Raw genomic sequence first — 23,893 nt, 5'->3', positions numbered from 1 at the left:
TTCCAGAACCACCATTCAGAGCGCGATACCAGAGTCTTTCAAGAGTGAAGGTTGCCATAGTCCATCCCCTTGCTCTACCCCTTCCTCCCTCCCAGGCCCCCGATCCTGCAAGCACTCACCACCCCTGGAGCCTACTGACAGAGGCTCCAGTCCCCTCACCCCAGATGTCAGTCGCCTCAACTGCAATTGAGAAGGAAGGGGTGTCCTCCTGTGCCTTTTGCCTCCATGGGCTGGCCATGCTGGTGAGATGAAGGAGCCCTGTATTGCTGCTACTGTCCCCATGGAAAAACTCACTGGCTGAGAGCTTGGCCATGTCAGGTGACTCCGGAGAATGGGGTCCCATGCCAGATCCTGGACATTCATCTTTAATTTTGTAGCATTCCAGTTGCCTCCAGTAGATGATTGGCAGGGGTGCCAACCCACTGCTGGCACTATTCTTTATCACTGGATTCAAAAGGAAGAGGGTAATGGAGCCGTCGAGGAAGCCATGGGTGGCTCAATATCTTCTCTCCTCCACACTTCTGTTCCATGCCCCTCTTCCTATCTAAAACTAGGAGGTGGGAAGAGAAGCAATGCAAGGCTGTGTACAGCCAAGGGACGATATTTGGCACTTCCCTTGAGGCTTCACAGACATGTGCACGGAGTCTAGGAAACGTATCACGGGAGATAATCATGGTGATGCTGAAAGAGCCTCATTCTCAAGCTTGGAAGAGATTTATTAGATGACAAAGGCTAATACTCTACCACATGTCAAGGAAATCTTTCAGACTTAATAAGCCTGCCTGATCTCGATAATCTAAGAATCACAAAGCAATCAGGCCACGGACGCTTTCTTGGAAATGATTCGGGGGGCCTGTCCTTCACGAATCATCCCAATTGCCGATGCTAAAAAGCAACTATTTATCATCTTCTGAATCATCACTGTTATTTTTAAACCCTCTTTTATTTGGTTGGATTTTGTGTATATTGTCGTGAAGCCGCTGAAGAGTCATAAATCTTCCCCGGGCGATTCTAATAGGAGGCTTTTCAGGCAATCATTTTTAAAAGGCTTTGAAAGCTTTAAGCAACTGAAGAGATAGAAAAAAAGAAAGAAAAAATAATAATAATAAAAAACCCCTTCAACGTAGTGTTTCGGGCTTCCAGCTTTATTTCACTGTTGCCTACACTCATTTTGCATACCTTTGTAATCTGAACTGTAAAGGTGTTGGCATCCTTCAGTCTCGGAAGACTATGGTGTCACGCTCTGAATGGTGGTTCTGGAACAGTGTCCTCTCCAGTGCGCGAAGCCTGGGTAAAGTAGGTATGGAAAATAGGCTGTTACCCAAGCAGCAAATCCCCCCTATCCACGTCGCTGAAATGGTCCAATGGAAAGGCAGAGGCCAATACGGTTGGTTCCAGCGGCGTCGCAGGAGTTGCCAGAACGTGACTGTGTTCAGCCATGAACTGCCTCAGGGACTCCGGCTCCGGATTTTGCCTCGAGGTTGACTCCTGAAGCCTTTTCCATAACTGGATGTAGCCACAAGGCAGTGGAGGTTTGGGATCAGAGTTTTCCTTCTCTCAGATGAGCTGCCTTCCCAGGCTAACGAGTCCCATCTACCCGGTGGCTGTTCAGTCGCCTCTTACGACAAGCACAGCCAAACTGAGGGCCTATTCTTATCCCCTTATTCTTATCTTATGAACTGTAAAACACACACACAAACACATGCAACACTAAGTTGATCTTCACTCTTAGAGTGAGGAATGGCTCACAAATTCTGGAACTGACTATCAGGAGACTATAAACGGGAGATGCCACAACTATTTTTGCTTAATCTGAATCTGTTAACCAAATTTTGGGACTGGTCACTCAGGAGAGCAGAAAAAAAAAGTCCTACTGGATCAGGCCCACATCCCTCCTGGATCAGGCTTCTGTTTCCCACAATGACCCACTATTTGCCTTGAAGAAACTCACAACGGGGCCGTGAAGGCAAAGACTTATCTCTTTGTTGCTCTCCAGAAACTTCCCATATTCAGTGATACATTTCCTCTGAACCTGGAGGTCGTACATAAGCATCATGGCTAGTAGACTCTGATAGACTTGTCCTCCATTAATTTTTCTGATCCTGTTTTCATAAAAGTAGAGGACGTGCCCTGCTAGATTAGACCAACGACTCAATCTAGTCCAACATCCTATTGCCCACAGAGGTTCCCACTGGATCTGGGAAGCCTGGAACAAGAAATTATATGGTGAGGTCAGGCTGCAGGGAGTGTATCACATTCTGAATGTTTTCCCATGTCAAGAATACACAAATCCCTACCAGTGTTGTATTTTGTTGCTACTGCTCCCCCAATGGCTCCAACAGTGAGGGGGGGTGCTTGCCCAGCATGTTGCGGTGCCTGCGGGAATCATTGGGCTGCCCTCTTTGCTTATGCTACTGGGCCCAGTCAGATGCATCTGCTAATAGCCATGAACTTTAGCCTGTGCTTGACTGGGACAACTTGTAATTGCGTCCAGTTCCACCTTGACCATCAAGAATATCTTCCTGATGTCCAACTGGATTCTGCTTTCTTGTTCCCATTGGATCTTATTGGCATCCTTCAGTCTCGGAAGACTATGGTGTCACGCTCTGAATGGTGGTTCTGGAACAGAGTGTCCTCTCCAGTGCGTGAAGCCTGGGTAAAGTAGGTATGGAGGATAGGCTGTTATCCATGCAGCAAATCCCCCCTCTCCACGTCGCTGAAATGGTCCAATGGAAAGGCAGAGGCCAATACGGTTGGTTCCAGGGCGTCGCAGGAGTTGCCAGAACATGACTGTGTTCAGCCATGAACTACCTCAGGGACTCTGGCTCCGGATTGGACTGCCTCAGAGACTCCGGGTCCGGCTCCATTGGATCTACTTCTACAGCATCTAGTGCTACAAGAAGACTGATAGAGGCAGCAGTTGGCACAGCCTTGGGCCACCCTAAAAACGTTTCGATCCCAATCTAGTTTCTTTTATAAAGATACAGGGGAGCTAAACTGGACTCTTTGCGTACACTGTTCCTACTCTGGGTTTGTCTCCATTCTCTCCAAGTGAACAATCAGCTGCTGCAAATGTTTTCGGAGCGCGCATTAAAAATACGCCTGCAGGAGAGAGCACAGTTTTTAATTTGGTCTCCCCACTATCTTGCTGATGTCTGCCTGTGGAGATGTGACACCGGAGTCCTGAATGCTAAGTAAAGCCGTCAGCGCAGAAGAGGCTCTCGCGCTCCGTGATGTTATCGCGCCTTTCTCCCCACTATCTCGGCCCTCTCTCGTGCCTGCTCTTCTGCGCCGCAGCACCGTCTTGCCAAAAGGAATACGATAATGCGTGATTGACAGCCAGAGGCAGCTCTGAGTGAGGGCTCCCTGTTTGTCACGTGGCAACAGCTCTCTGCTAAGAGAGAGGCGGAGGGACGAAGCTCCCTTTTCAGAAAGACTCAAAGCCTGTGAAATGTTGCAGGGGGCTGAAATCTGCCATTTTAAAAGAGGGAGAAAGATCAACCTCAGAAGCTAAACAACCTGGAATAGATGCACCAACCGTCCTTATTGCCCAGGACCGGTCGCTATTTTTTTTAGTCCCGGATACACCCCATCCCTGTTTTGTTCCAGGGATTTCACTCTTTTTTGTTTCACTCTTGTAACTGGCTGCCAAGGATAAGGTGGTCACTACAATGGCGGTATCGGAATAATATGGAGGGCGTGGGTGGTTGGGGGCACGAGCATTTCACGGGGATTTTCCCTGCGCATTTCATTTCCGAAAGATAAAACATTAAACACAAAAGGATTAGTGTGTTTCGTATTAGTGCTCTCATCCTAAACGTGAAAGAGCAAGCCCTTGGAGAATAAGTCACTGGAAAGAGCAGGCTGTGGTATGGGAGGGAGAAGAAGAATGTGGTATTTGAGGGGAGGAACCAGGGCAGGGCAGGGGTGAATCTAGTAGCAGTTCCCGATGCCAATCTTATTGCCTCTTTTTAAAACCTCCCCACCGCTTTCCTCTCCTTGCACGCAAGCCACCAAAATGGGTGATGAGTATCCAAGGACACCCACGGGGGGCCCGAGGGTCCACCCAATGTCTGAGAGAACACTCAGGGCAATGACAAAATGGGAAACTCTGTGATTATTGGTCCAAGACCTCCTGGTAGCTAAAGTGGCATGTCAACTGTCCTGTCCTCCCCCAACTGGTGATGCACTGGCTTCTGTTTCTCCCTGGATCAGGAAAGGAAGAGGGCGATGGAGAAACTGAGGGAGTGTGGAGGAGAGGAGAATTGTGGGCTGAAGCCTCAGAGAGAAACAGTGGAGGCGAGTACGTGGATCGAGATGGACACCCCTTGACAATCTGCGGCCTGAGGTTTCAGTTGGCCTCAAGGATCAGCCAGTCCTGATTACTGCCTCCGTTACAGGAAGAAAGACAGGATAAATGTCTAATAAGTAACTGCAGGTGGCCCTTGGGATTTGGTAAGGGATCCATTCCAGGTTGGTTGGCAACCTTCAGTCTTGAAAGACTATGGTATAAGCCTACAGCACCCGGTATTCCCAGGCGGTCTCCCATCCAAGTACTAACCGGGCCTGACCCTGTTTAGCTTCTGAGATCAGACAAGATCGGGAGATAGTGTTCAGTATAGGGAGATGGGTGGCAACCTTCAGTCTCGAAAGACTATGGTATAAGCCTACAGCACCCGGTATTCCCAGGTGGTCTCCGATCCAAGTACTAACCAGGCCTGACCCTGCTTAGCTTCCGAGATCAGACAAGATCGGGAGATAGAGTTCAGTATAGGGAGATGGTTGGCAACCTTCAGTCTCGAAAGACTATGGTATAAGCCTACAGCACCCATTATTCCCAGGCAGTCCCATCCAAGTACTAACCAGGCCTGACCCTGCTTAGCTTCCGAGATCAGACAAGATCAGGCATGTGCAGGACCCATTGCTGATATTGAATTTTGCGGAGAATTAATCAGCTGGCGGGCCTCGGAACACTTCCTCATGAGACCGGGCATACCTGGGAGGCCTTCTGAGACCCTCCAGCCACTGGCTCAGCATCCATGGATACCGAAATCTGCCGACCCGTGGATAAGAAGGGCCCACAGTAAGTGTTTAGCAGAGAACAAGGTGCCCTATGCATTCAGCTGACCCTTCTAATTTTGGCAGCGTCCTCTCTCTTTTCCCTTTCAAGTCCTGCTTGCTTCTCCATTACATCTTTTGTGTGCCTGTTCATGAACGCCTCTTACTATTTTTGGAAGCTCCCGTTGTACTTTGTGCTCTTGAAATCCTCCGATATTTTATCAGTCGCTTTGATTTTATCGCCCACCTATTTCTGAAGCATCTTCTTTCAAATTAAAATAAAAAGCAGAACTTGCAAGACTTCAGGAGATAATGCTGATGTGCATCTGGAGGTGCCCCCTCCAGAGGTGCCCCCTCCAAAGGTGCCCCCCTTTCCCCCTCCCCCGTAAGACTTACTGTGACTCCCAAACTCTTGGAGCGTTTGGAAACCGCTGGCTTAGATGCCAGATGCCCAAGTCAAAATCTAGTACTGCTTGTGTGTTTCTGTACATACAAATGTTTGTGTTAAATTTATAGATCTTTTAAAAATTCATAATTCATGTATTATTGACAGTATCAAAATTGAACTACACATTGCAGATGTTGATATTTTCACACTCCAGTGCCAGCAGATGTGCCTTTCACTAGGGTTTGCATCGCCCAGAACAGGAGGGCAGCACATCACCCCCATGAGAGACTCCTCCCACGCAGTGGGTTGGGCAACACCCTGGACAGTGGATGTGGTGATTCATAGCCCTGCCCCTGTTGGTTTTTTTACTGTAACTTTTGATAGAATAGAGACATTTAAACACAGTTTATTTGGTTGCATTCTACTTGAAATTATGCATCGAATGATATATAACATGATGGTATTATTCGAAAATACCAAGATTTTAAAAATTTTGGCCAGCAGTGGTGTCATCCCCCCGTGCGTGTCACCCAGTGCAGCCCGCACCCCCTGCACCCCTTTAGCAACTCCACTGCATGTAGTCTTGAACTTGTGGCATTTACCTGCTCAGAAATAACTGCTTGGCTCTCTTTCTGCATATGTGGGGGGGGGGGCACCCAGAATGATTGATCGGACAGAATTTGATAATTTGATGCTGGCAGGAGAGCAGAGGATAGCAATTTGAAATGTGGGAGGCTCATAATAGATAATAACCATCACTCAGGTAATTCAGGCACATCCCAAAATATGATCTGCTGTTAATAATGCAGGTCAGGGCTTAAGAATAATATCACCGGAGTCCCTGGTGTAGTGTAGTCAGGTATCTAACCACTACCATTTGGAAGGAGAGAAAAAAATACAGTATTTCCATGCAAAAAAAAATCAGCTATGTGAATGCTATCCTTCAGGGACTGCATTATAGAAGCAACCCTTCTTTAGAGCACGTTAGGTTTCAGGGGTCTTGTTTTGCGGCTACGTCCAACAGTGCTATTTTGAGCAGCGAACATGTTGTGAAATATGAACAAAATAAATGTATTTGCAGTGCACCTGCAGTACACAGTACTCTATACTGTGTGGTCCTGCCTTAAAAAGCAGGCTAACTGGGCCAGCTGGAGCTGACTAGAGTAAGGGAGTTAGAAGTAATGAAAAGCAGGAGAATGGGGAACCATCTCCCCCCTTTTCCCTCCTAAGAATCACACAGCAGCCTAGTTCCTTAGATCAGATAGTACATTAATGCTCCCCATGCTTTTTCTGCTTGTACGGATAGAAGTCTGGGAGGATCATGGTGTGCATGACACTTTCCATGGCTGCAAAGTTTTGTGGAAGCAGGTTGCAGAAGGGCTGCTAGCGCGCTAGCAATGATTGCCATGCCAGAATCCCTATCAGCCGGCAGCAGGGCTTTGCTGCCAGCTGATTGGCTGGCTGGCCTGAGGGGGCGGGACAACTGAGCTAGTCTGGCGCGGGGTGGGTAGGCAGAAGACCTTCTCGGTGCCCAATCTAAGTCAGCAAGGACAGGGGTGAACCAGAACCGCTCTCAAGATGCTTGACCGGCTCGGGGAGGCAGGCTGGCTAGCCCCTTGTCTGAACTTGGGGGCCTTGTAGGTGTGACCTGAAGGCATAGCAGTTCGGCTGACTTACCCTCTTCGGGCGACGGTGAAAGGCGGGCTTAATAACAATTGAGCTGCGCCTGGAGTCAGGTGGACGCCCTATGAGATTGGGGGACGTAGACGGCTAGGGCCGTTTCCCCCCCCCTTAGAACCCCACACTTAGGATGCGTATTGTTTACCCTGTTTTGCCTTGTTGCTCTTGTTGTAATTCAATAAAGTGGCCCATTTTAATCCCATACCTGTTGTCGGCTGTATTTATTTGGGGAATGGGTGGTAAAGGGATTCTTGTTCCTCCAAAGTTACATCTGAATGCACGTAAACACATTGAATCTTTTATCCAGCTCTCTCTATTATTATTATTATTATTATTATTATTATTATTATTATTATTATTATTATTATTAAGGTTTTACTTAGCAGGAGATAGGAGGAGAGTTCTGCTTCTATTAGCAGGAGATAGGAGGGGAGTTCTGCTTCCATCTCCTGCCTAGAAAAGTTGGTCAGTGGAAGAAATTCTCCTTGCGTCCTGATTAGAGAACTCTTCTCCACTTCTTCCGCCCCCCCCACCTAATTTCTGGAGGGGCATGGAAAGTTGGCACACATACGTCTGTGCCCAGGTTCCCTCAGGCTGCCATCAGCCCTGTTGACAACTAATTAAAAAATAATTATTATGCTTAGCACTGATGCTCATCAAGGGATGAATCTGACAAGTGTATGACATTATCATCATTTAGGCATTCCTCTGCCTCACAGAGTCAAAATTCACCCTCTAATTTAATTTTTCTATTTTCCTTTTATAACCAGGTATTGCATATGTGACCGTTTTGGTCACCACAGCTCAAAAAAAGACACTGTCAAGCCAGAAAAAATGGGCCCTAACTACAAAATTTGGCTTTTTAGTTCCTCACAATAAAAGACAACTAAGGTGAAGGACGGACTTATCAAATTACACATGGTGTGGAGAGAGTGGCAAGAGTTTTTCTCCACCTCTCACAGCTCTGAAACCAGGACACATCTCATAAAACAGATTGGTGGAAGACATGCCGGCAAACTGGAAATGCTTTCCAATCTAAACTGGGAGGCTTACTGAAGCATGAGGAAGCCACGTGTGGCCTCTTGGGCCTCAGAACGCCTTCCAGATGTGACCGGAAGCCAATTCCAGTTGCATCTGGGAGGTCCACTTAGGCCCTCCTGCTACACGCTCTGCAACAGTGGATATTTAAATTCATGGATGCCAAGCCCACGGATAAGGGGCACGCGCTGTACTTCACACAACACATAACTCACCTATGGAATTTGTTCCACATGATGTGAGCATGGTTTAAAGAGAGGATAAAGCACGTTTAGGGAGAACAACCCTATCAATGGCAACTACCTCCATGTTCACTGACAGAGTGCCTCTGAATATATAGGAAGGGTAGAAATGGAAGGAAAGGTACAGCTCAAGCCCTTCTTATGGGCTTTCCAGAGGTCACTGGAACACAAGGCTGGACTAGATGCGCCTTGGGCCTGATTGAGTCAGGCTCTTCATTTGTTCTTATGTGTCATGTCTAGCAGTTTTTCTTTTATGGCATCCACTATTGCCAGTTTCTGAAATGACTGATAAGTCTAAATGTACTCCTTGGAGTAGGAGTAAATTGATCTATTAAAGTGGTAGCTCCCCATGAGCTTCCAGATCCAATTATTTTATTTTGTTTTATTTTTCACATCTTTTATCCCACCCTTCCTCCAAGGAACTCAGGACAGTGGACATGGTTCCTTCCCTCCTTCAGTCCTGACCCACGGTCACTGAGGTAGCTTCATAGCTGAGCAGGGATTTGAACCTGGATCTTCCAGGTCTGTGTCCAACACCAGAACCACTGCACCGTCCAATTCAAGGTGCTGGTGTTGAATCTTAATGGAGTGAATTTAACGTCTCTTACCTGTCCACATCAGTTGAGTTTTTTTTTTTAGCCCCTGCTGAAGCCAAATGATTATGGAATATGCTTTGTCACAAACCATATAATCCCTTTGCCCTTCTTGCCTTGACTACTTCAAACAGCAAAACAGTGCCGACTATTTGATTTGAGAGGCAGCTGTATGTTGATCTCGAAATAGACCGTTTCTTTCAGCTGTGAATTTCAGGAGGGCAACTGAACAGTCTGCATTTAACCTTGATTTTCCCTGCAAGCTCCAAGGTTTCCAATTACTGTTAAAACACTTATGCGGATGCAGCTTTTTGCTTTCTTCACTTGAGAAGACACATTTGATTGAGAATGTAGAGTTGGTAAACGCTTCGTAAATGTCTTCCAAATGATGCCTTTTTGCCATTAAAATATCAAATGTGTCCCAGTGGCATTGTGTTATTAAAAAGCTTTAATCATCATTGAATCCTTGATCATCTTCCACTCAGTTCTCCTGTTTTCAGATGCAGGAGGACGAGGAAAGGTGGAGACAGGCAGGTGGATACCCAACCTGATGTCACCACCTTGGTCAGTTCCTTGGATGAGCCCATCTTGCTGGGGGCCATCACTGAAAAAGGTCCTATCATAATAGAGCTGGCCTTAGGAGCTGCAGGGCCCAATTTTTGTGGGGCCCTGGAGGGATGGGCGTCCTCCTCATTGCACATCTCCCCCACTCACAAGGACAAATGGAGGGCCTGGGAACAAAGGCACCTGGCGCAAACCGTGGCAGCCGGAAGTAGGTTGGTGATGACGTGATGATGTTCTCACATCGCCGCCAACTGCTTCCAGAGTGCCCCAATTTCAAGTCAATCAGAGACAGGGGTGGGCAGGAGAAACCGTGCTCGATGCACCAGCTTCACGACACCTCTACGTTGAGGCTTAGCTGAGGTCCTGCTGGAGCATAAGTTGAAGTGTTGTCTGTAGTTGTCGGCTTGCTGCCCTGGTGTGGAAGCTGATTCAGCCTGGCTAGCCTAAAACCAGCCCTGTATCATTCATAGCCACCATCTCTGAACATTAGAAGCAGCCATTGTAGTTTTCTTTGATACATTTTCTTCCCAAAGTCTACAACGGTTGTCATTAGCTGCGTCGTTTACGGAGAGGAAAATACAAATTGTGCCTGTTTGCTGGTAGCCTTAAGTGGGATTCACCAGGTTTCCCGTCAGCATCCAATTTATTTTCAGAACATTTCTTCTGCGCCAGCCCAGCAAAAGGAAATCAATATTGAGCTGCTGTCTGCTGTCCTCTGTTCAGATTGTTTTTGGTGTGTAGACAATGGAAATAAAGACAGGTTGCCCTACTTACTCCCTATAGTTTATGTCTTATTTGTAGACAGTGGTGGGGAGAGCAGGAGATGATTAGAAGTCTAGTAAAAAAAAAACACCCAATGGAACTCAAGGGACTCATCTCATTGAAAGGGAACTAATTTTTCCATTCTCAGAAGCAATCAAAGATTCAGGATAGGCACAGGACTAAACTTTTTTAAAAATGGGGTATTGATATGCATTGCAATGGTATGATTAATGAGATGCATTTTAAAACAAAATCCTCAATAAATTTTTAGGGCAGGAGATGATTTTATTTATATTGGGTGCTATTTGATTCGGTGCTTTTTTTGTACATGATGCTAAGGTCTGGTGTCTCTTAGGCTAGAGTAGCCATTTTCAACCATTGTGCCGTGGCACACTGGTGTGCCGCGAGTGGTCCACAGGTGTGCCACAGGAATTTGAGGGAGGCTCATTTATTAGTAGGGCCAGTAGGGATGTGAGGCCCCCATTGGCAGCATGGTCTGCCTTGGCAATTATCAAAAACCTGATGGTGTGCCTTGACAATTTTAGTGCCTTGTCAGTGTGCCATGAGATGAAAAAGGTTGAAAATCGCTGGGCTAGAGTATCATTTGCTTATTTCAAAGGATCACCAGGAGTTCTGACTTGTCACTGTCAGAATGTAGGTACCTACATTTCCAACAGGGACAAATCAGAATTCATGGTGGTGGTGGTGATGATGATGATGACGACGATGATGATGATACTTTATTTTTACCCCGCCTTTCTCCTCGAAGGGACTCAATGAAATTAATTCATTTGAAGTAAGCATCGATGCATGCCTTTGTCACTGTAGCTGAGAGGCTAAATACGTACGTTCTTTCTCTCTCTCTCTCTCTCTCTCTCTCTCTCTCTCTCTCTCTCTCTCTCTCTCTCTCTCCCTCCCTCCCTACCCCCAAATCACTTCTAAATGGAGAGAGAACTGGTAACACCATCTTTTGCTCACAGATTACTAATCTCGTGTCATCCAAGCTACATCACTTGAGATAGGAGAATTATGAAAAGATTGCACTGGAAAAGGGGTCAATGTTTAGTTAAAGGAAAAGGGCGATTTTAAAAAATGCAGGAGTGATCAATTAAGGTGACAAAAACTGGAATTGTCTTTTACACCAAAATGAAGATGCAGAACTCCTCGATCATTCATTGTTCTCTAACTAGCAGTGTTAATAAGAAGTTCTCCTTGCCATTGCCCTTAATACACCTCAAGACATGTCTGAATGCTGGTGGAAACTGACATCTTTGTTGCAACCAATGCCAAAGCCTTTCTGTTAAAAAGCAATTATCAGGGCTTAATACCACAGCAAAATTGAGATTATCCCTGTCCTGTAGATGATGGTAATATGTTGTAATGAAAAAAAGCTGTACGATAGATGGGGCTTTAGATCTTAACCTGTCAAGATTCCCATTGGTAGCTGTGTGGCTTAGCTGCACGTATAGTTTGTCCTTATAGGCAGCTCAATAAATTAGGTGCCGTTTGCAACATAACTACAGGGAAATCCATTTTTATTTCTCCTCCAGAGAACAATTTGCAAAGGTTTCCGTTGTTTTCTGCTGACGTTATGTGGGATAGTTGGGATTCAGGACAGCTTTATAAGGTCCATTTCTTATGGAGGAGAAATATCTAGGTTGACTGGTCATAAAAGCTCCCATTTCCTTCGTCAGCGTATTTGCATGTCATGAAAATAATCTTCCAGGGAGGGCACCAGGATGAGGTCTCTTGTTATCTGGTGTGCTCCCTGGGGCATTTGGTGGGCCGCTGTGAGATACAGGAAGCTGGACTAGATGGGCCTCTGGCCTGATCCAGTGGGCCTGTTCTTATGTTCGTATGTTCTTATCAATGCTTTTTTTAAAAAAAAAAAAAATTTCTTGTCCATCAATGTTTCATTGATTCAGGCATGTCCCTATATCAGTGGGGGTTCAATTCTGGGGGTTCCGTGGGGGTTCCATTACCTGAAACCGTTGATACGGGTGAATGCCTGCCCCCAGGGGGTGCATGTGGGGGGTGCACACTGACCTGATCAGTGGATAACTGAATCTATGGATATGGGATCTGTGGATATGGGTGCCCCCTGTATTTAAAATATACTTTGCCATTCCCCTTGTGGTCAACAGGCAAAACTTCGATCAGCTGACTTAATAGGGAATGAAACACGTAAAGGGAACAGGGATGGAATTTTAGTTCAAGAAGAAGGTGGGCCCTGCAAGGCAGTTTGGGACAGAGAGTGCAACTGGTGTCCATTCTCAGTGCCAACATGTAGGCATGATAATATCCATGCATAATATTAAATATAATAATTGAATACATATACAAATTTCTCCGGCTAACTTGGGCAAGAGGCACTTTTCCAAGTGGTGTTTCTCTAATATTTAGTAGGGGGAGATTACTGTCCCTTTTCACCCCAGCATAGGGTCTTCTCTCTGGTTGGCAACCTTCAGTCTCGAAAGACTATGGTATCAGCCTACAGCACCTGGTATTCCCAGGCGGTCTCCCATCCAAGTACTAACCAGGCCTGACCCTGCTTAGCTTCCGAGATCATGGTATAAGACTACAGCACCCGGTATTCCCAGGCGGTCTCCCATCCAAGTACTAACCAGGCCTGACACTGCTTAGCTTCCAAGATCATGGTATCAGCCTACAGCGCCCCGTATTCCCAGGCGGTCTCCCATCCAAGTACTAACCAGGCCTGACCCTGCTTAGCTTCCCAGATCATGGTATAAGCCTACAGCACCCGGTGTTCCCAAGCGGTCTCCCATCCAAGTACTAACCAGGCCTGACCCTGCTTAGCTTCCGAGATCAGATGAGATCGGGCATGTGCAGGGTAACAGTTGCTGCCTGGCAGGACAAAGTTCCAAACAACGCAGTCCTGGAACGTGCTGGAATCCCTAGCATGTATGCACTGCTGAAACAGAGACGCCTGCGTTGGCTCGGTCATGTCGTGAGAATGGATGATGGCCAGATCCCAAAGGATCTCCTCTATGGAGAACTCGTGCAAGGAAAGCGCCCTACAGGTAGACCACAGCTGCGATACAAGGACATCTGCAAGAGGGATCTGAAGGCCTTAGGAGTGGACCTCAACAGGTGGGAAACCCTGGCCTCTGAGCAGCCCGCTTGGAGGCAGGCTGTGCAGCATGGCCTTTCCCAGTTTGAAGAGACACTTGGCCAACAGTCTGAGGCAAAGAGGCAAAAAAGGAAGGCCCATAGCCAGGGAGACAGACCAGGGACAGACTGCACTTGCTCCCGGTGTGGAAGGGATTGTCACTCCCGAATCGGCCTTTTCAGCCACACTAGACGCAGCTCCAGAACCACCATTCAGAGCGCGATACCAGAGTCTTTCGAGACTGAAGGTTGCCAACATGGAGTTCCAAAGAAAATGTATATATTATTTTCTAGGGTGGGCCCACTCCAGCCTGCCTCAAAGTCAGAAAGTCTTTTGAGACTGAAGGTTGCCAACAAGGGTCTTCTCTAGTGGCTGTTTCTCTTCTGCATCTTTTTAGATTGCGAGTCCTTTGGGACAGGGAGCCATTTAGTTATTTGCCTTTGTCTGTAACCTGCTTTGTGAGCATTTTTGTTGAAAAGCAGTATATAAATATTGAAATGTAATTTTCAAAATATTTATTTTGGTTTTGGTTTACTTAACACAATAAAAAGTTAAATCATAACTCAGGCCTACACACATTTTGCTGCCGTAAAAGTTAGACCTATTCTTGGGTATATTTGGGGTGCTGTATCAACAAAAATGTCATCGGTTTTGCCCGATAGACTAATTTTGGAGGTCCGGCATATCCTTCTTTTATGCAGATTCAAGCCGCTTCTCAGGAAGAAGCGGCTTGAATCAGGGGCTATAGCTTTACCCCAAAGCCGGTTGGGCAAAATTGATGCCATTTTTCAATTCAGCACCCCTAAAATATTGCGAATTCATTCAAACATCCTTGGCAACTTTAAAAAAAAAAAATGTCTGTGTGAGTGTGTGTGTTGGTTAGGCTCCGATTACATTTTTGCAGATTCTAGGTGAGACAAGGAAGCTGAAGGAGAGACTGACTGGAGAGTTGATTGGTCATTGTGGGATGCAGGAATGACACTCCAGGGGTCTGGTTCAAACTCCTGATTCTGTTACATCTATAATCTAGAACAGGGGTGCCCAAATCCCGGCCCTGGGGCCACTTGCGGCCCTCAAGGACTCCCAATGTGGCCCTCAAGGAGCCCCCAGTCTCCAATGAGCCTCTGGCCCTCCATAGATGTGCTGGAGCCCACACTGGCCCAACGCAGCTACTCTCAGCGTGATGGCGACTGTTTGACCTCTTGCATGAGCTGTGGGATGAGAGCTCCCTCCACTGCTTGCTGTTTCACGTCTGTGATGCAGTAGCAGCAGCAAAGGAAAGGCTGGCCTTGCTTTGTGCAAGGCCTTTTATAGGTCTTGAGCTATTGGAAGACCTTCATTCATTCATATAAGTTCATCTTTAATATACACATTTATGTAAACGTATGTAAATTTATTCAAATTTTAAATATAAATTAAATCTTTTTTCCCCCGGCCCCCGACCCAGTGTCAGAGAGATGATGTGGCCCTCCTGCCAAAAACTTTGGACACCCCTGGTCTAGAACAGTGTGAGCTGCAATTTGAGAGTATAGTGTTTTGTTAAAGCAGTATAATACATCCTTGTAGACCAAGCCCATAATATATTAGACTTCAGTTACCGTCTTTTATTGGGACTCAATAATTATCCAGAGTGCATGCCATCAAAAGTTGATCACCAGTCAGATCTTGTTTTTCTAATTTAAGTATCATAATTGGAGAGCAAAAAAGCTGTAGACTGGAGTTACAATGTGCTGACTATTGAAGCAAGTGCCTTCATGATAGTAAGGATGTAAACACAATAAACACAATTCTGCAAAGTAGGAGGAAGAGAAGAAACTAGTAACCCAATCCTATCCCCCGCAAAACGCCCCCTCTACCACTTTGCCTGGGCCAGTGGCGCATCCGGGAGCATGCGCGGAGCTGCTGGTCATTTCCACCAGTGGCTCCACGGCATGCAACATTTGTTCAATTGCAGGGTCGTTTACAGCAGCGGACCAACAGATCTGCTGTCATAAACAGCCTATAGCAGGGTTTCTCAAACTGTGGGTGGATGTCCAATGGCTCCTGGGTTGGGCTGTCCCATCCGCCCTTGCATCTAACTGGCTACAAATTGGAGCTCTCTGGATGCAATTGGAGGCTGCACCACACCTCTGCAGGCCTCTGAAAGCCTGCACACACCTCCAGAAGCAGCCAGGAAGTCACTTCCAGTTTACTTCCGAGTTCAGGAAAGTGACTTAGGTTGCCTCTAGAGGCGTGTAGAGAAGGAGGTGGGACACAGCACCCTCCGCCACAGAACAGGTGGGCTGTGGCAGGGGGAAGTTTGACCTATAGCAGTGTTTCTCAGTGGCATGGGTACCACCAGTCGTACTTGAGGTGGTGTCTGTTGGTGCAACTCCATCTGCTGTCCAGAGGGGGCAGGATGCTGTCCAGAAGGGGTCAAGCTATGACCCAGTGACTCTGACCTTTCTACCTGTTCTCTCTGTGATCCTTGTGGGGTGTGGCCCTAACCCTTTATCCTTCCCTTCTCCTCTGAGCACTTCCTCTTGTCCTCTGACCACCGACCTGTTAAGATGGCGCACACCAGGGCTCTGATGCCCAGGCCATCTTGAGCACAAGGCATGCAGGGCAAGGCAGCTCCAGGGCCTTGCTATCTAAGTGTTAGCTGAACCTCTGATCCTAATCAGATGCTGTAAATATACACTCAATGGAACTGTAAGTAAATAACCTCTTTTTGCAACTTTAACAAGCCATTGCCTCTTTGTCTTTTTTATTGATTAGCAGTCAGCTGGGTGAGGGAGGTTCCCTGGGATGATAGCCAAAGGGGGGGTCCGCTGCTTAAGCTACTCTGCTTCCCACCAAAGAGGAAACTATTTTTAATTTCCTCCAACAGCGTCTCTGGTGGTACTTGTGGAACCCCTGGGTACCTGCCTCCGAGCAGCAAGACCAGAAACACAATGCAACAAACAGTGGTAGGAGGCTCAACTCAGCAGGGAGAGCTCCAAAGGATGCTTTTCTACACTTGAAAAAGCCCTCCTGTCCAGTAATGAGGCTGTTACTGGTGTTTGTCGCATTGCATCTGGCCTCCCAACCCAGAAGTAACTGGTGTCGATGTCATCACCAGTTACTTCCAGTGGTACTTCCAATAGGTGGATCATGCAAAGTGATATGGCGGGGGAATAAACATTGAGAAATGTTGACCTATAGGATTAGGCCTTATAGGATTGGGTCATAAAGAACATCGGGAAACAGCTGCTAAGGGCAGGATTTGGAAAAAAAATAAATTCATTTCTGTTCCTCCAATATTACACATTGCCTGACCGATTTCAAGCACTGTGACATGCTGAATGGGGTGGGTGGGGGGAGAATGACATCATTGAAAGCGATTCCTGCCTGTGTTAATGAGAAGAGGCTATTTAGAAAAAGTCAGCAATGCATACATTTAGAAAAAAAAAAAAAATTACTGCATCTTAAAAATGTTTAAAAGCTCATTAGCCGAAAAGAATACACTTTTTTAATGTTAGGTTTAAGCTTCTCGGTTCTAAGCACGATGCTGGGTTTTAATGGTCTTTTATGGCTCCGGTATTCTTCTGTGTTTGGCAATAAGTATTGGAATGCATTAGGCATTATGATGGTTGAAATTGCTTTTACTGTTTATCACCCACACTTGAGCTAATGGCTGGGGTGCTGATAAAACACAATGCCCGATCCTCGCCGATTCCATCCATTCACTTATTTAACATGCATCTTATCAGATTCATCGCCATAGAAAAGAGTTTAATATAGCTGGGGAATGTGTTTTTAAAATGGCCTTTTGTATTTATAGACCTGAAGGAGAAAATGAATAAATAAAATGGAGTGGCGGCTACTTAAAATTCAGTGTTTGCGGCCAGTTAACCATATACAGGTTCGTTGGACTCCGTTGCCGTTTTGAATTGTTAAGCCACAGAGCGGAATGTTGGGGGCGCAGGAATCTTGATGTGCTGGCACCAATCTTGGCTAGCACACCAGGAGCCTAATTCAAGGTTTAAAGGAGTGGTCTTCAGCTTTTTTGTGCCAAGACTCCCAAAAAATAAATGAGACTGGGAACTCACTGCCAATCCTCCATCCCCCTGTTTCCCCCTACTTCTTGTGTTTTCACAGCTGTGAGGTAGGAGTCGGAGAAGGGCTGATCTTAGGAGCTGTGGGGCAAGTCAGCCAAAAGAGGCTGTGCAGGATTATATCAAGAACTCAGTTTTGAGAAAGCAGTACCATGATTGGATTGGATCCAAGCTTTCTCTTGCACAGGCTTTGAAAGACCTCCAGGAGCCCCCAAATGAGACTTCACGAGCCCATGGGGTTGTGACCCATAGGTTGAAGAATACTGGTTTGAAAGATAAGGGTTTGCAGTCTCAACTGAATAAGCTAGCTTAACAGGTCGGCTTAACAGGTGGGCAGGAGGTCTGGTCTAGAGGGTAGAGCCTCCATTTGCCTGAAGATTAACATCCACAAGGTCGCCAGTTCGAGGCCACCGGCACCGTGCGACCTTGAAGCAGCTGACAAGCTGCAACTGAGCTGTTCCATCTGCTCGGAGCGTGGGAGGATGGAGGCCAGAATGTCAAACCAGATCGGAGTGTAACACCTTGAATGTAGTGGTTCTTGAAAGAGAGAACCTTCTTTCAATTTGTAAAAATCCCTGCGTGGATTTAATAAGCCTGCCTGTGTAAACCGCCTTGAATAAAGTCTTGAATAAAGACCAAGAAAGGTGGTATATAAATACTGTATACTATTATTATTATTATTATTATTATTATTATTATTATTATTATTATTAATAGGCCCAGGGATATTAGAGCAGGCAGGTGCAAGACAGTGTACACTAAACAGCTGAGATATGGGCAGCCATGAAGTGTCTGATCTCGGAAGCTAAGCAGGGTCAGGCCTGGTTAGTACTTCGATGGGAGAGCGCCTGGGAATACTGGGTGCTGTAGGCTTATACCATGATCTGGGAAGCTAAGCAGGGTCAGGTCTGGTTAGTACTTGGATGGGAGACCGCCTGGGAATACCGGGTGCTGTAGGCTTATACCATAGTCTTTCGAGACTGAAGGTTGCCAACCGAAGTGGGAGTTGAAAGGTAGGAAGTACATAAGGACATAAGAAGAGCCCTGCTGGTTCAGGCCACAGGCCCATCTGGTCTAGCTTCTTGTACCTCACAGCGGCCCACCGGATGCCTCAGGGATCATACAGGACAACAAGGTCTTCGTGTCCTGGTGCCACTTCCTTGCACCAGATGTTCTGAGGTAGCCCATTTCTAGAATCAGGAGGTTGCACATACTCATCGCAGTTTGTAACCTGTGATTGACTTCTAGAAATCTGTCCAATCCCCTTTTAAAGGTATCTAGGACAGGCACCATCACCACATCCTGTAGCAAGGAGTTCCACAGACTGAATAAACACTGGGTAAAGGAATATTTCCTTTTGTCTGTTTTAACTCTCCTGACTCTCTGGGAGAAGAAGGCCAATATGATGTCATTTGTCACTGGAACCTTTGGAGCAATGCCTAGAAATCTGAAAAAACACCTCAACATTCTTGGTTTGAAGCAGATTATACCAGCTCAGATCCAGAAATCAACACTGCTTGGAACAGCAAGAATCCTATGAAGAAATACCTGTGATTCCCAGAATCTAGTGATTCCAGACTACACCCAGCCCAGCATAGGTTGTGATGAAGTAGTAAACTATGAAATACAGGTGTGCACCACTTAACAACTGTTCACTTAACGATGGACCGCATATATGACAGTGGTCAAAGCACAATAAAGATGCTCTTAATGAGGCAATTGTGTCTCCCATACCCTGCAGCACAGTGTTTTCACAACAGAGAACATCTTAATGCAAAGAAGAGGCGATCTATCTCCAGTCGCCTGCGCAGCCAGCTAGTGTCTGGCAGGGAGTGTCTGTTTACATAATAAACGCACTAGATTGGGCTGGATGTTCGCTTAATGACCTAATCACATAACAACAGGGATTGGAGAACATATCCCCGTTGTTAAGTGGCGTATACGGTTAGTATTATAATGCCGTTGTACAAATCTATGGTAAGGCCACACCTGGAGTATTGTGTCCAGTTCTGGTCGCCGCATCTCAAAAAAGACATAGTGGAAATGGAAAAGGTGCAAAAGAGAGCGACTAAGATGATTACGGGGCTGGGGCACCTTCCTTATGAGGAAAGGCTACGGCGTTTGGGCCTCTTCAGCCTAGAAAAGAGACGCTTGAGGGGGGACATGATTGAGACATACAAAATTATGCAGGGGATGGACAGAGTGGATAGGGAGATGCTCTTTACACTCTCACATAATACCAGAACCAGGGGACATCCACTAAAATTGAGTGTTGGGCGGGTTAGGACAGACAAAAGAAAATATTTCTTTACTCAGCGCGTGGTCGGTCTGTGGAACTCCTTGCCACAGGATGTGGTGCTGGCGTCTAGCCTAGACGCCTTTAAAAGGGGATTGGACGAGTTTCTGGAGGAAAAATCCATTATGGGGTACAAGCCATGATGTGTATGCGCAACCTCCTGATTTTAGGAATGGGTTAAGTCAGAATGCCAGATGTAGGGGAGAGCACCAGGATGAGGTCTCTTGTTATCTGGTGTGCTCCCTGGGGCATTTGGTGGGCCGCTGTGAGATACAGGAAGCTGGACTGGATGGGCCTATGGCCTGATCCAGTGGGGCTGTTCTTATGTTCTTAACTACAATTCCCAGGAAGCCTTGCAGGTCTCTTGTTATCAGGTGTGCTCCCTGGGGCATTTGGTGGGCCGCTGTGAGATACAGGAAGCTGGACTAGATGGGCCTATGGCCTGATCCAGTGGGGCTGTTCTTATGTTCTTATGTTCTTAAGCCAAATCTGTTAAACTTCTAAAAACAATAGTGAAAGGATGAACCTTCCATCTGTTCCCCTGGGTAATCAAAACACTGGGCATTGCCTAAAAATTCAAGAAACACATGGTGAAACTTTGAGGGGGGGGGGTTTCATTTCAAATCCTGCGCATGAGAGCAGCACCCTTCCACTGTTCCGACCGTCTTCACACTTGTGACTCTTTCAAATTAACTTATGACATTATGAGTTTCATTAGAGGGTGAAATGTCAGAAAATGTAATTATTGGATATACTGCCTGGAAAAATTTGCATTGCTACCTTGAAGCCGGCACCTGGGTGTCTATTCCCCCCCCTCCGCCGCCGCCGCCGTGGTTCCCACTGTTGTGATTATCTAACCAGTGCAAGTCCCTCATCTGCAAAGCTGATAATGGAAAATCATGACCTTTTGATTTACAAATCACCACTTTAAATATTAGATTTAGCTGAAACATTGGACCGCTTGTAGAGTCTGGTTCAGCTCTTGCTCTTGCCCCGTATTATCTCGGATGCATAATTTAAATGAGAATCCCATTACGTGGCACTGTTAGTGAAGCTGCGTGAAATCTGTCCCAATCGCGCCTCAGAGGCCGGGCGTTCATAATAAGGTTCATATTTGACTGCGCCGTCCCTATTCATAAATTCTGATCAGGCTCCTTTTCCCGTCGTATCCGGACAGCTCTTTCTTTATGTTCAAATGAAAAAGCTGCGTGAAGGGTTATGCAGCTTGTATTTTGCCTCAAATTGAATGGCCCTTGTATCATAATGGTTGTGCATGGACTGATAATAAGATGTCCCCCAATCAGTCTGTGGCATAATGCAGAGGGTGATTGAGCTTTGTTGGAGATGCAAACTCTTCCTGAATTTTCTCTCCCTTTCAAGCAGGAAACAATAGTTAGGAATATGGACATATATTGGTGGTGATGTTTGCGAAGGGGAAGGGGAGTGATTTCTAGGCAGGGCTGAGTTTTGAAATATTTCTATTCTCCTTATGAGGAAAAAAAAAGTTCAAGAACAAAAGCATTTTGTCAAGCAAGGCAGATACCAGAACCAGGGGACATCCACTAAAATTGAGTGTTGGGCGGGTTAGGACAGACAAAAGAAAATATTTCTTTACTCAGCGTGTGGTCGGTCTGTGGAACTCCTTGCCACAGGATGTGGTGGTGGCGTCTAGCCTAGACGCCTTTAAAAGGGGATTGGACAAGTTTCTGGAGGAAAAATCCATTATGGGGTACAAGCCATGATGTGAATGTGCAACCTCCTGATTTTAGAAATGGGTTATGTCAGAAGGCCAGATGCAGGGGAGGGCACCAGGAAGAAGTCTCTTGTTCTCTGGTGTGCTCCCTGGGGCATTTGGTGGGCCGCTGTGAGATACAGGAAGCTGGACTAGATGGGCCTATGGCCTGATCCAGTGGGGCTGTTCTTATGTTCTTATGTTCTTAAGGCAGGTCCACGGCCATCCTGGTATGCACCAGCTGTTGATGCTGCTTCTCCCAGTTCCTGGATGCAAATAGTAAGAGGGGAATGGACCAGGAGAGTGTTGGGCCAACGCAGCCATTTTCAACCACTGTGCTGTGGCACACTGGTGTGCCGCGCATGGTCTGAAGGTGTGCCACAGTTGTTTGGGGGAGGGTCATTTATTTGTAGGGCCATGGGGGGGTGAGTGCCCCACCAACACCCTGGTGTGCCCTGTCAATGGTCAAAAAACTGATGGTGTGCCTTGACAATTTTAGTACCTTGTCAGTGTTCTGTGAGACAAAAAAGGTTGAAAATCACTGGGGTAGAGTGTCAGATATGCTCCAACCCAGCAATTCCCAAATTGTGGGTCGTTACCTGGTTTTTGCTGGGTCGCTTAGTGAGGAGCAGCCTCTAAGGAACAGAGGGGTGATAAAAAGACCAGAAAACTAATTGCCTCAAACCCTGAGGCTATTCAAAAATCAGACAGCTGCTAACTGCCCCGCAAAGAGCTGAGCTCCTGCAGTTTGCAAGAGAGCTACTAGCAGAGATGGGCTGATTCTCCCCTTGTTAACTTTTGCATTCTTTTTAAGGTGAGTGATAAATTTTACTCTAAAAATAAAAAAAAGAAAGCTCTGGAAGATAAGGTTGATTGCATATCAACATGAAATTGAAAGGAAGCCATCCATCCGACTTGGTGTTGATTGCTCTGTCAGGAGTTAATTTGTCATTGAAAGGTTCCAGTTTTACATTCTGATGTCCTGAGGAAAATAAGAGGACTGTAGAATTATTTTGGTTTTTTTTTGTTTTCCTACTGTCCAATTTCAACATCTGGTTGTTTTTCTAAGCAGATGGTGTAATGGCTTGGGAATTGGATTTTGACCTGGAAGGGATCTCTCTCTCTCTCTCTCTCTCTCTCTCTCTCTCTCTCTCTCTCTCTCTCTCTCTCTCATGCTTATAGCCAGTTCTTCTCGTAGATGTGCAATGCTCCCAAGCAGGACACACACTTGGGGTGGTCATCTTGGGCACTGGCCAAAAAACGCACGCCCATCACAGGACAGCTTGGCTGACCTCTTTCCCACAATACCAGTGGCTGTAGTAGCACTCAGTGCACCATTGGGGGGCAGGACTGGAATGATATGGGGTCCCAGAGCACGGCTTTTCTTTGTTGGAAGAGGAGAAAAGAGCACATGTGTCCTTCACCTAGTGTGCAACCTAACTTGTTAGGGCAGGAGGTCTGGTCTAGAGGGTAGAGCCTCCATTTGCCTGAAGATAACATCCACAAGGTCGCCAGTTTGAGGCCACCGGCACCGTGCGACCTTGAAGCAGCTGGCAAGCTGCAGCTGAGCTGTTCCATCTGCTCGGAGCGTGGGAGGATGGAGGCCAGAATGTGAAACCAGATCGGAGTGTAACATCTTGAATGTGGTGGTTCTTGAAAGAGAGAACCTTCTTTCAATTTGTAAAAATCCCTGCGTGGATTTAATAAGCCTGCCTGTGTAAACCGCCTTGAATAAAGTCTTGAATAAAGACCAAGAAAGGCGGTATATAAATACTGTATATTATATTAAATATTATTATTGTTAGCTAATTGGAGGGACCAGGAGGTGTTTCCTGTCTTGTTTTATTTCTTTTCCAGTAAATCACCTTTAGTATTGCTATTCTATTCAATTCTAGATTGCTGTTCTCAGAGTGCCTTCCTTCTGTCACCCTCTTCCCTCAAGATGCTCAGCGAGACACACAGACTCCCTGTCTCACTCTCTTGTTCTGTTGTGTAGTTCCTTTAATAAGGTTTTCCTGACCTTGTAACCGCAAGCCTGCCAGTGATCTGCTTAACGGAGGCGTCTCAGCTGTGCCAACATTCCTCGGCCCCCCACCCCTAGCCCCACGACCTGGCACTGCCCAGCATATTTGGTCATTTCATGCCTTCGTCCTTCTGTTCACACTAACATTGACGCTGCATCTGAGACTAAGGTTGCTACACTTGGGCAGTCAGTGCCAGCTTCAGTGCGCCATACATGGGTGAAGGGTCTGAGGGCTGGATTGTTAACTCTGAACAGGGGACGGTTGGGGGAGGGCTGGATTGGCGCAGTCACAAACAAGATCATAAGAACAT

General features: G+C 46.5%; 1 pseudogene; it reads right to left on the bottom strand.

Annotated features, from left to right (window-relative positions):
- Nucleotides 1-13,074: 13,074 nt before the first annotated feature.
- LOC136663370 (5S ribosomal RNA) lies at nt 13,075-13,191 on the bottom strand (annotated as a pseudogene).
- Nucleotides 13,192-23,893: the final 10,702 nt, after the last annotated feature.

Source organism: Tiliqua scincoides, chromosome 12 (assembly GCF_035046505.1).
Source record: "Tiliqua scincoides isolate rTilSci1 chromosome 12, rTilSci1.hap2, whole genome shotgun sequence".
Lineage (NCBI taxonomy): Eukaryota > Metazoa > Chordata > Lepidosauria > Squamata > Scincidae > Tiliqua > Tiliqua scincoides.
This window is presented reverse-complemented; position numbering and strand designations above follow the sequence as displayed.